Genomic DNA, 12,828 nt, shown 5'->3' with positions numbered 1-12,828 from the left:
CTATTGCCACTTGAATCCTTTTAAGCTTGATGTTACCTATGATCATCAAACTAACTATTTTTGCACCTTTGAGACCCTTCTGATGGTTAAGCCTTAAACTTGAGTGATAGAGTGAAAAGGAGTTTTGCATCATCATAGCTTGAAATGCATCATATGATATGGAATAGGGATATAAAAAAAGGAACAAGGTTTTTACGTATCCCTTTTATGCTTGCATTGTAATAAATGAATAAATTAATGAACATAGACATGGCTATCTCTCTAGATGCTCATGAGACATGTAACATTGGAATTGTAGAAAGGGGTGGCTAAAATGGTTAACATTTTTGGCATTTTAGAGGGGATTATTTCCTACTAAGCATGGAGTAGTGTCCATAAGAAATCTATTGGGCTAGAGTCACAAAATAAACCCTGTTCTACAACAAAACTAAAACCCTTGCGATTGCAAAACATCAAAAAATTTCTATCTCATAGGGAAATAGCCTATGCTCATGCACTTCTTGGAAAGTAGAAAAATATTCTAATATGTATAGAAAACCTAAATCTTCTCTAGAAGCAAGATTTAAGGTGAATTTCATTAACTAGAATTGGCAAAATATCATCGTTAGGCCTAGATAATTGAAAAGTATTGGCCTCTTTACAACTAGTGATAACATATGGGCCACTCCACATAGCATCAAACTTAGATTTTTTACCTAGTTTAGCTCTGTCTACATCCTACTTGAGAACAAGGTCACCTTCTTTGAAGATTCTAATTGTAGGCTTCTTATCAAAACTTTTTTTGACCTATTGCTGATATGCCTCAAGTGTATGCATAAGTTGTCTTTTTTCTTCTAGTTCAATTAGTTCTTTTATCCTAGCCTTCATAGCATCATTCTCAGCTAGCTCAAATTGATGAGCTAGCTCGAGAGAAGGGAAATCAAGTAAAATAGGAAGACTTGCTTCTCATCCACATGCCAGCATAATAGGTGAGTTCCTAATTGATCTCTAGGGTGTAATTATATCATCCCAAAGGGAAATCCTCAACTTGGCATGGCAACATCTCTAATTATCTTCAATTGTCCTCTTAATTATTTCGAGGAGATTTGGCCAAGCAATTCCCCTAGGGATAATAATTTGAGGAAGTGCTCAAATATATTCCATGTTCAAGAGCCCAAGAGCATATATGAGTTCTGACAAAATACTTGTGATTATCTAATATGATAGTTGGAGGAACACCAAATTTGGTTACTATTCCATCAATGAACTCAACCACTGAAGCCTCTATTGCATTTCTCAAAGCTACTACTTGTGTCCGTCTTGTGAAGTAATCTGTGGTTGCCAAGATCCATTTGTGACTAGAGTTGGAAGGTGGATTTATTAAACCAATGAAATCCAAACCACATCAAGAAAAGGGTTGATCTACTTGAATAGGATGAAGAGGAAGGGAAACCAATCTTTTCTTTCTTGAGAAGAAGCAAGGTTGGACAATAATAACCAGCCCCCATTATCTTCATTGATGTAATCCTAGCTGAGAAATGACAACTAATAGGGCCATCATGTAACTCTTTTAATAACCTATTGATCTGATCTATTTTGATACACCTCAATAGGACTCCATCATAATCCTTCCTGAATAATATTCCATCCACCGAAACATAAGTAATAGACTATAATCTAAACCATCTTCTCTTGGCTCTATTTAAACCTTGGGGATATCTCCCTTCCACTAAGAAGGTAGTAATTTCATGCAACCAATAATTTTCATTTTCATTTTCTATTGGTTTTTCACCTTGTATTAAGAGGGAAACCTCCTCAATTGTCTCAAAAGATGAGGTCATTTTGTCATATGATCCTTTGCCTCTCACAGTCTTGGTAATCTTAATATCAATATCATACTCCATGACCTTGGTAATCTATCCAACTCTCCTTTCATTGATATCCTTATTTAGGAGGAATTCCTTTACACCTGCATGTGGGACCAAGAGTTGGACCTTGTTATGAGATAGAAGATGTCTAGACATTTTTATAGCCCTACTTGCTTCTCTACATAGCTATATCTTCTCTCATAATCCTTAAGCCCTTCACTAAAGAAAGCAATGGGTTGCTCCAAATTCTCTTCATTCAACTATGTTAGAATAGCTTATATACTTGACTCTCCTCCAAGAGAGTAAAGGATGAATTCTCTAATAAATTGGGGTTGACAAGAGTGGGAGCTAATGCAATTGATTTCTTGATTTCCTCAAAACTGGCCTTTCTTTCCTTGGTCCAAGTGAACATCATCTTTTTCTTCAACATGGTTGTGAGGGGTTTCACCATGGAATCTAGATCAGGGATGAACCTTCTCAAAAAGTTGATCCTACTTAGAAAACTTTGCAATCCTTTCTTGTGGCCAGGAAGTCGGAGAGAGAGAATTGCCTCCCTTTATGAATATATTGCTAGTCCATCTCTTGACACTACGTGTCATAGGACTTTTCCTTGATTCGTGGAAAACAAACACCTTTTTTGGGTTTAGGGACACACCATACTCCCTGCATCGGATGAACACTTTCCTCAAATGATCAAAGTGATCTACTACATGTTCTAAAAAGATATTTATATCATTAAGATATATCATCACAAAATTCTCTAGCATACCCTTGAAGGCCATCTCCATTTCCTTTTGAAAAGTAGCACCTGCATTGGCTAGTCCAAATTTCATAATACAATTGTAGTGCCTCTCATGTTTTTAGTCTGTACCTTGTCTATTTTGATTTGAGAGATACTTGATACTCTTATTTTGTACCTTATGATGACCCGAGGGTTGAATTTTATATTTTGACTCAGTACCATAGATGCTATACTACTATGCTATTTAGTTTATCATTTTGCATGTTGATGCTATTTTGAGATGACAATAGATCTATGATTTTATATGGCTTTATGGTTTATTGGACATATTTGTTGAGTATGTTATGAGATGGATTCTATGTTATGATTATTTACTTCATTCTTCTATCTTTACGCTTTCTGTGAATGTGAGTGATGTAAATGGATTAAATAGGTATTTTAATACATGTTGCTTCAGCTATGATATTATATGTAATTGCACTTGATCATGTGTTTTAGTGTGCAGGAATTATATCCCTAGTAGTGGCACATGGAGTTAATGATTTAGCTATTCATATTTTTCCAATGTCCTCCCTATATGGTTGACGTACCCTTATTTAGTTGTTTAAATCTAAACCTTTCGATGATTAGTAAATCCAAACTCATCTGTATTATGTGATTATAGTAGTGAGCATGTCTATGCATTTAGAAGTTTACATTTGTCGCAAAAGTGTTAAGTGAATTTTTATGATTCTAGGTCTATTGGGTTTTAAATCTTTTCGAATTTAATTTCTGGCAGCTTTTCCTTAGGTGAATTTCCATTATAGATAATAACCTATTTTCGTTTGGGTTGATTTGGAGTTTAGCTACTCTAGCTGGCTAATTTCTAGAATTGACTATTCACTCGAAAAGTGAATAAGTATTGGAAAAGTGAATTCATTATTCACTTCTCACTTTTTAGAAATAGAATTTTGAGAGCAAATTTGTAAATCCTCTTCTGAAGGATTCTTGTTTTGTTCATTCTGGGAGTTGTGAGTGTGGGATCTACGTGAGGTTGGTCCAATTGGATTTGGCTTGGAGAGTTTATACTTTATCATTGTTTTCAGCAAATTTGGCAGGTAATTTATTTTATTGGGCAAGTTACTATTTCTGCCCCTTTTTATGTCAAGTAGGGCTTTCTCATTTTGTTGTTTTCACTCCATTTTAGCTTTCGTTTCTTGTAGCAGTATGTTAGGAGGTAGAGAACTAGTGTTCCCCTCCATTTTTGTTTGCTATTTTTGCCCGGTTGGTCGGGTATGAACATTTTCCCTATTTTGAAATGGGGATTCAGGTTTTTGAGCCGTTATGCTGGCCATTTTTGCATATGGTGTCTGATTTTGATTATTTTTGGATTTTTGGAGTTTTTGCACCCAAAAGCTAAATGGGTTTTAATTTCCTTTTTTTCCAAAATTAGGATTTTTGCCTCATTTTGCATGCTGCCCTACTTTCTCAAGTTTTCTTGGCATGATGTGGGTCATGGACTTGGATGATCTATTTGGATATCTATCAGATTACTTTTGCACTTTATCAACTGCATTGGGATGCATGTAGCATCTATCATCTCGATTATGTTTTTGGTTGATTGACTTTCTATTTGTGTTCTCATCCAATCCTTTTGGTATGATCTTCGTGATGGTGGTGGACCACACACGAGTACATCTGTCAGGTGACTTGCGGGCCCTGATCTTCTGTGGTACTTTTGAAAGTTGTGATCATTTGGGATGGGTTAGAAATTTGCTTGCCTATGGGCACTCATCATTAGATGAGCATGGGTAGGGTAGGGTAGCATATGGAGGGGGCTTCTACCTTGTAGCCTAGTGATCATTGTGCCCAAAGGGTTGGTGAAGGAATCTTTAATTAAGTGATAATTAAATAAAATATTGGATGGTTACTTAAGATAATAAAAGATTTGGGGTGCTAGAGCCTTTTCGTTAAGGGATGTTGAATTTGCACAAGTCCTAGCTTGGGCTTTTCAATGCCAAGTGACTCTCCATGATGTTAGTCCCTACATAGTAGCCCATTGAGATGTCTAACCGAAACCTATAGTTTATGCATTGTCTCTGTCTTGGGTTCAATCATCATACTGTTTGGCATATGTGTTAGCCATGGATATTGTTTTGCATATGTTTGTGGTTGGATCATTATCTCCATCAACATGATGAGTGTGGACCTATGGGTACCACATGGTTGGGAGGTGTAGCTACCTTCACCACTTCTAGGGACCAGTGTATAGAGACGACCATATCCTAGTGCGACCATTGCTAGATGTGTTCACTTGGTACTTAGTTTATGGAGTACACTTCTTGTGATTTATGCTTTCATTAGGATGTTTTTTATCATGTTTAGATGATCTTAGTTTTGATGCATTCCTTATTATGATGATTAGCATGTGATAGGTGATGTTACATCCCTATCACGACAGTACCGATGATTTGATCAGTGGCTTGGGATGTTATATGCAGGGGATGGCTAGGACCCACAATGGCCTTGTGATGCCATTAATGGTTGGGAGGAACCACATACTTAGTTTGGTTGTTTTGAACATTGTGATGTTATTTCAGTTATTGCAATGTTGCTTTAGTTCACTGCGATGTTCCTTCTGTATTTTTACTCTTATTTGTTAGATGGTTAGATGTTACGCTTTTTGTATTTCCTTATTTGATTTGAGGGTTCTTCCCTCAAAATGTAGATCTAGTACTCCTCAGTGTGGAGGTTCAGAACTTAGTTTTGGTCTTTTGTTTCTCCTCAAGTGTTTTTCTTTAGTTTTCTAGGTGACCTTTTATCAGCATGGTGTGACACAAAAATGTATCGTACACCCATTGAAACTATATCATGCGTCCCTTGATTCTATAACATGCCTCTTGGAGAAATGTCACATGATACTGGAAACTATCACACCTCATTATAAGAAATGTCATATGACACCCTTAAAGTATCGCATGCCTTTAGAAGAAGTATTGCCCAATCCCTGAAAATGTTGCCCTCCTTTAGAAATGTCGCACGATACTTTTCTATGTTGTATTAAAGTATTGCCTAATTTGTCTAAACTTTTTGAGAGTTGATTTGGATACCCTCTTTAGTGTTCTTCAACCCTATGGTGTTGCATTTTGATTCTAGTTGTGTGTGTTTCCTTAGTCAGTCTCTTGGAGTTTAAAATATATCATTTAAGTATTCCTTATACTTAAGATATATTTTAATATATGCGACGATTCATTTGAGATAGGTTTCAGACCTCTATGGGCTAAGATAAAGATTCTAGGAAATTTCAAGGCTTCAGAAATCCAAACTTAGCCAAATTTTAGGGCTTTAGGATTTCAAACTTAGCCAATTTTCAGGAGTCAACATTTGTCTATTAGTTTGGTTGATCTCATATGTCTTCTTATTTATGTTTTGGTTAGTAGTGGCATTTGGAGATCCATTGGTGTTGGTTGTTTGCCAGTCTTTTGTTCTGATCTTTATGATCTGTGTAGGTTTTTATCATGTGCACTTACACTTAGTTTAAAAAATAAATTATCTTGCTTGTATTTCATCCTTGTTTCCAAGGATCTTCGGGCTAGGCATTACAACAATAGACGTAAGTACCTCATTTGGTAGTAAAGGTTATCTTGTATTGATCTGACTCTTAGACTAACACTTGGTTATAACCTAAAAATCCATCTAAGGAAAGCCTCTCTAAGCCACTAACTTTGGATAGAATTTGTTTCATAGAAGGAAGGGGATGGTCATCCTTAAGAGAAGCTCTATTAAGGTCCCTAAAATCTATAGATAATTTGATTTCTCCATTCTTCTTTCTAATAGGAATAAGATTAGCTACCCAAGAAGAGTACTTAATAGGGAAAATGATAATAGCCTCTACAAGCTTGGACAACTCTTTTCTCATTAATGGTTCAATCTTAAGCTTAATTGGCTTTGCTTTTGTCTAATAGGCTTTGTATCATTGTTTAAATTTATGGTATGTTGGAATAAGCTTGGGTCAAAAACCCTTTAAGTCTTCATATGTCCAAGAAATAACATCATTGAATTTTTGACAAAAATTAATGAAAACTTCTCACCTTTCCTAAGTTAGGATTATTTCCATCAACAATGGTGGTAGGCATGTAGTCATCTCTCTTAGCAGTCAAGTTTGAACCTTTGTTTCTTACTTGATCATCAGAGTTGAATATTCCCTTTAAGATGACTAGACCTTTAGGAATTTTTTTGGAATTAAGATTCATAATCTAATCTGCATACTAGCTTTATAGCTTAGATTGAGTTTTAGTAGAGAATTTTGCTTCATTTTGTAGGAAATTAACAATTTGCAAATCAAAATCAAATACTTGCCAATTTGTACAATTATTTGGGACATCAAGCCTTACAAAAAGCCTGATCTATTATTCCTTTGCATTAGTAACATGTTCTGGTATGTCATGATGAGCACCAATTGTTGCAAGTCTATTAGCATGTTTGTTTTTATTCCTAGGAACACTTTGAATATTGGATGCTTGGAAGCCTTCAAGTAAATCCCAAACTCTGTGTTTGTATGACTGGAGAATGTTTTTATTTATGAAATTTTGATTTCTAATTTGATTTGCAACCAACTCACCATCCTCAAATACTTTCAAGAGCTTAATGCCTCTCCTTTGTGCAAGTTGGAGACCTTGGATCAAGGCTCCATACTTGGCCACGTTATTAGTACAGTTGAATTGGAGTCTATATGAAAAGTAATATTTCTATAAATTAGGGTAAACAAGCATTACACTAGGCCTTGAACTATTTTTGTTCCTTAAGCCATCAAAGAAAATATTCCACAATCCATTTGTATCTTCCTTTTCTTTCATGAGATTGGTAATAGGAGCACCTTCCTCAAAAATACAATAAGTCCCAAGACTTTTCTCCTCAGCTTCTCGTATTAGGATAGGTTGAAAAACATTACAACATTCATCTAAAAGATATTTAGGGACCCCTATTAATAGTGTAGCATGTTCATGAGTTATGCATTCCTCACCTTCTTCACAGATTTTACAATTCATAATTAAGGGGCTAGGAGTATAAGTCTCTACAATTAAGGGCCAATGGTTCAGACTTTATGGAAGCCTTTGTTCCATATCTTGTCCTAAAAAACATGTAGGACTAGTTAGATGCAATAAAATCACTAATTTGTGTAGTAAATCCCTAGATAGGCAAATAGAAAAAATGTGGAGGGAGCTCAACAACTGATATGTCTTATGTGATAATACAACAAGGACATGCATGTAATGCCATCTTCATATTTTTAAACACTCCAACTATAATGATAGGACTAAAATCCAACTGAAGAACCTTTTTATCCATTGGCTCATACTGAATACCCAAGCCATTAGCCACATACATTTCCATAACTAAGCTGCTAGCTCTAGAGTCTATCATGAAATTATGAACTAATATATCTCATATAATTAAAGAGAGATAAAAAGGGGAAGGCTTACTCTTTTCACTTGTTTCTTCCTCCCTTTTAGGTTGCACAAAGCTCATTTCTCCTTCCATGGTGTTGGTTTATCCTACACCTTGAAAATCTTTAATTCTTGTTGTAGTAATTCCAATTGAGATGACATAGCAAGAACATCCCACATAGGAACACTGATATTAGTCCTCTTCACTTGATCTACAATGTTGAGAGGAGTGTATGCTAACTTGGTTGGAACCTTGGTGACCATAGGGTCTGATATATGAATGGAAGTGACATTTGGCTCTTTAGTCTTCTTGATGTTCTAACTTTGCAATGGAGTAGCAACATTTTATTGTACATTTATACTTGTGGCATGTGGAATAGTCATCAAAATTGTAGCTTGATTTGATGAAGAGGATGGGGCTTCCTCTATGGCTCATTTTTTACTTCTAGTTTTATGAGCTATCCCATCATTACCACCATGATTTACATAACAATAATCCTTAGGCTGGTAATTCATGAAAGTGTAGTCCCCTCATTGTTGGGATTGAAAGCCAATATTGGGCTTATTAGCATCATATTAATGCCCTATTATTTTTTCTTGTGTAGTCAAAGCTTGAGAGGGTTCCACTCTAGGGTTCTTGAGCCAAGTTATTACCAACCTTACTAGATTTGCACTTGTATTTGTAGGGACAACATCACCCATAAGTTTATTTTGGTTACGTAGGACATAGCCTTGACCTTGGTTTGGTGGCCTATTGAATGGAGGATTCTAATATTTGGTATAAAAAGGCCTACTACCTTGAGCTTGTTATCTCTTTAGAATTACCAATTCATTATTCAATTTTTGTATCACTAGATTTTGATCCTAAAATCTCTTATCTATATCAAATTTGTGATCCTTAATTTTATCAATATTTTGCATCATAGCCTCCATTATGGTCTTAATTTCATCTATCCCATTCAAAGATGTGGAAGTTAAAGGGGTGACAACTAGAGTTTGACATGTAGTTTAGTTGGGATGGGGGCCATTGTAGGTTGTGTGTAGGCATGTTAGGAAACAGTGGCATTGGAGGCCTTGGAGCTAGCTTTCCTCCTTGAATTACAATATTTTTTCTTTTATATCAATTTCATAAGCCGCTGGAAGTGTCTCCTCTCATAGTTTTCACTATGGTAGCAATATCACTATTAAAAGCTCTAAGATAATGTAAGAAATCATTACTAGGAGTAGGCTTCACTGCAATAGGTATCCTATCCCATGTTTTTTGGAATCTTTAATTGAAATTTGTCATAAACTCATGAGGTACCCTTTTCATTATAGTTAGTTGCTCCAAGAGTGATAGATGATTACTCTTATCTTCAAAGTGTTTGCATAATCTTTCTCCTAGATCATTCCAATTATTGATGGAATTATGTGGTGATCCTTTATACCATTGTAAGACTTTTCCCTTTAGAGATAAAGCTATGATCTAACAATAATATCATCTTTAATAATACCATGTATATTACAATTATTTGAAACTTCGTGAAAGTACTCTATAGGAGACATGGAGGTCTCACCAATAAAATTAGGTAGGCTTTTAAGAGAAGCTACTATGATATCATGTCTTTGGGCTAGAATTAAAGGACTTCCACTATTGAAGGTAGTGAACATTTAATTCCTAGGGAGGGCTATGTGGAATAAAGATCTATTTAGATGAAAGTACAGTACCCTAGGTTGTGATCTATCAACATGAGGGGTAGAAAGAGATCTAGCAAGTGTATGTACTACTTCTGAACTCCTAATTGATGATAGAAATAGTATATTTCTTTTTCTTCTAGCATTTGAAAAGGAAAGCTCAATATATTAAAAATTACCTCTAGAAGATGCCTGTGTTTGAGCTTTGGGCATGAATTACAACAATTCTAGTCTATAAACCAAGATGTGGAGATAAAGTCACCAAGTGATTGAATGTGAGCCTCTTGAAGGTGGAAATGCTAAGAGTAACACTATCTCCTCAACATTAATTTGAAGTTCTTTTCTTTGGTACTAGTGAACAAGTATACTTAAGAAATGCTTCAATGTACTCCCACTAGGAGCGCCAAAAACTATTGACATAAAAGTCTACATCCCTACTTAAGTTATGACCCTTAAGTGACCTCCTGTAACATGAAAACAATCTCAAAAGTGTGGGAGATTGAATCTCCAAAGAAGGCCCACTTTCTTACTATTTGGATGCACCTAACTACTTCTTAAGAGGAAAAGGGAGAAGGGAATACATGAAAATCAAATTACCTATTCTAATCTAGAGGGAGTGATACACCAAATAGTATTTTGATCTACTTCTTCCTGATAATTACACTAAAATCTAATAGAATATTGGAAATATGAGGTAGGAATGATTACTTAGAGGGGAGGGGTGAATCAAGAACCAGTAAAACTTAATCTTATTTCACCAATTAATCCTTCTGATGGGGACACAACCCAAGAACCAAATGGACACAACAGAAAAGGGAAATTGTATTAACTGAGAAAATAAGCTAGTACAAATAGTACAGAGAAAATAAACTTCAAAGCATGCCCTAAGGGCTTACAATAGCATAAATCAAGAGATAATTACTCCTTTCAGTACCTCCTCTCAAACTCCACCCCGAACTGCCTTTTACAATGCTAGAAATCTCCTTAAATAGACCCCGGAGGTTAAGGACTAGGAGTACATTCTAGAAAGTGCTAGTAGGCATCCACCGACCAAATAGAAGGTTCCAAAAGCTGTGTTAGAAGTTGGTGCAAATCTAGAAGAATCCAAAAACGGTAACCGAACTTTCGGGAGGCATAACTTTTGAACCATAGCTCTGATTGATGAACCGTTTACATTTTCGAAAAGCTCTTGAAGCACTCTATAGCCCTATGGACCAGCTTCACTCATCCCCCATTTTTTGGCCCTTTTTGAGGTCATTTAATGCCCCTAACCTGAGTTTGAAGCATTCTTAGGAGGTCTCCAAAACTCGAAAAACTGCAATAACTTTCCAACTGTGGGGCCTTTTGACCGGTTTCTTTTTTTGGAATGCTCTAAATCACAATTACATTCATCTGGCCAATTCACACCTTCTAGGTCACCAAAATGATGGCCAAATTGCATGCTCCTATTTTTTTAGAATTTTCTAGCACACTGATAGTTGAACTGTGAGAGTTGGAATCTTTATTTGACCCAAATGGGTGTTCAAAAATGAAAACACATGAAACAGAAACTAAGTCTAAGTACATTTTTTTTTGGGTGACACAGGATTGCCCTTATACCTCTGGATGCTCCTGCATCAGACACCCAGGGTAGATTGAAAAAGTGACCCTGTCACTTTATGAATGGTAGAGAAAATCCCAAATGGGAAACCTCAGCTGCTGAAATCCAAGTTGAGTCCTTGATTGGTCGTCCTTTCCATTTGACCAAATACTCTTCATACTGCCTGTTTCTGGTACTCCTACCCACACAATGATCTAGAATGTCTTCTATCTCCTCCTTCTTAGAAGCGAGAATTGGACATGGCTCTAACACCTCATCTGCACCATCATCATGATACTCTATTAAATCTGCAATGTTGAAAATGGGAGAAATGTGAATACCATCTAGTAGCTCTACCTCATATGCATTTCTTGAGTCATTTTTCTTCAAAATTTTGCAAGGGCCAAATTTCTTCATTTTCAGCTTGTTGTAAGTATCGGCTAAAAATCTTTCTTTTCGTAAGTGCACCATGACTAGATCCCCTACTTGGAATTCCTTATGTCTTCTCCTTTGATCAGCCCTATCTTTATACTCTTGATTCATCTTGGTAATGTGTGCTTGAACCTCCTCATGTAGATGCTTGATATGTTCAGCAAATTCCTCAGCTTCAGCACTTGTCCTCTCCCCTTGCTCTATCTTCCTCAATTCTAGAGCAGTCCTTGGGCTATTCCCATATACAATTTGGAATGGTGATTTTCTAGTACTCCTATTTATAGAGTTATTGTAAGCAAACTCTTCTTGTGGTAGAATCAAATCCCATCCCTTGGGCTTATTCCCAACTAAACATTTCAGCAAATTGCCCAGACTTCTGTTTACCACTTCTGTTTGGCCGTCAATTTGTGGGTGATGCGTGAAGCTGAATTTCAAGTCTGTTCTCAACTTTTTCCACAATGTCCTCCAGAAATACCCCACAAATTTAGTATCTCTCTCAGAAACTATGTTCCTTGGAAGACCATGTAGTCTTACCACTTCTTTGAAAAACAAGTCTGCAATATGGACAGCATCATGAGTTTTGTGGCATGGAATGAAATGTGCCATTTTGGAGAACCTATCAACCACCATGAATACTGAGTCATTACCCCTTTGTGTCCTCGACAATCCAAGAAAAAAATCCATACTTATGTCCTCCCATGGCCTTGATGGAACAGGCAATGGTTGATATAGGCCAGTATTGTGACTAAACCCCTTAGCAACTTGACAAACCTGGCAACTTTGTACAAACTTCTTCACATCTTGTGAAATTTGAGGCCAAAAATAATGTTCTCTAAGAATGGCAATGGTCTTATCTCAACCAAAATGTCCTGCCATCCCTCCACTATGTTTCTCCTTAATCAGATTTTCCCTCATGGAACTTCTTGGAATGTACAATTGACTACCCTTGAACAACATGCCATCTTGAATCAAATAGTCTAACCACTTGGTTCTATCTACAGCAACAAATTCTTTACAAGCTTTCCATGCTTCAACAAAATCAGGATCCTCAGGGTACAAATTCTTGAGTTCATCAAACTCAACTACTTCAACCTACATTACTGTAAGCAACAACTGTCTCCTACTTAG

Source organism: Cupressus sempervirens, chromosome 9 (genome assembly GCF_028749045.1).
Source record: "Cupressus sempervirens isolate cs-2001-9-10 chromosome 9, ASM2874904v1, whole genome shotgun sequence".
Taxonomy (NCBI): domain Eukaryota; kingdom Viridiplantae; phylum Streptophyta; class Pinopsida; order Cupressales; family Cupressaceae; genus Cupressus; species Cupressus sempervirens.
The sequence above is the reverse complement of the archived record's forward strand: the minus strand, read 5'-3'. Positions refer to the sequence as shown.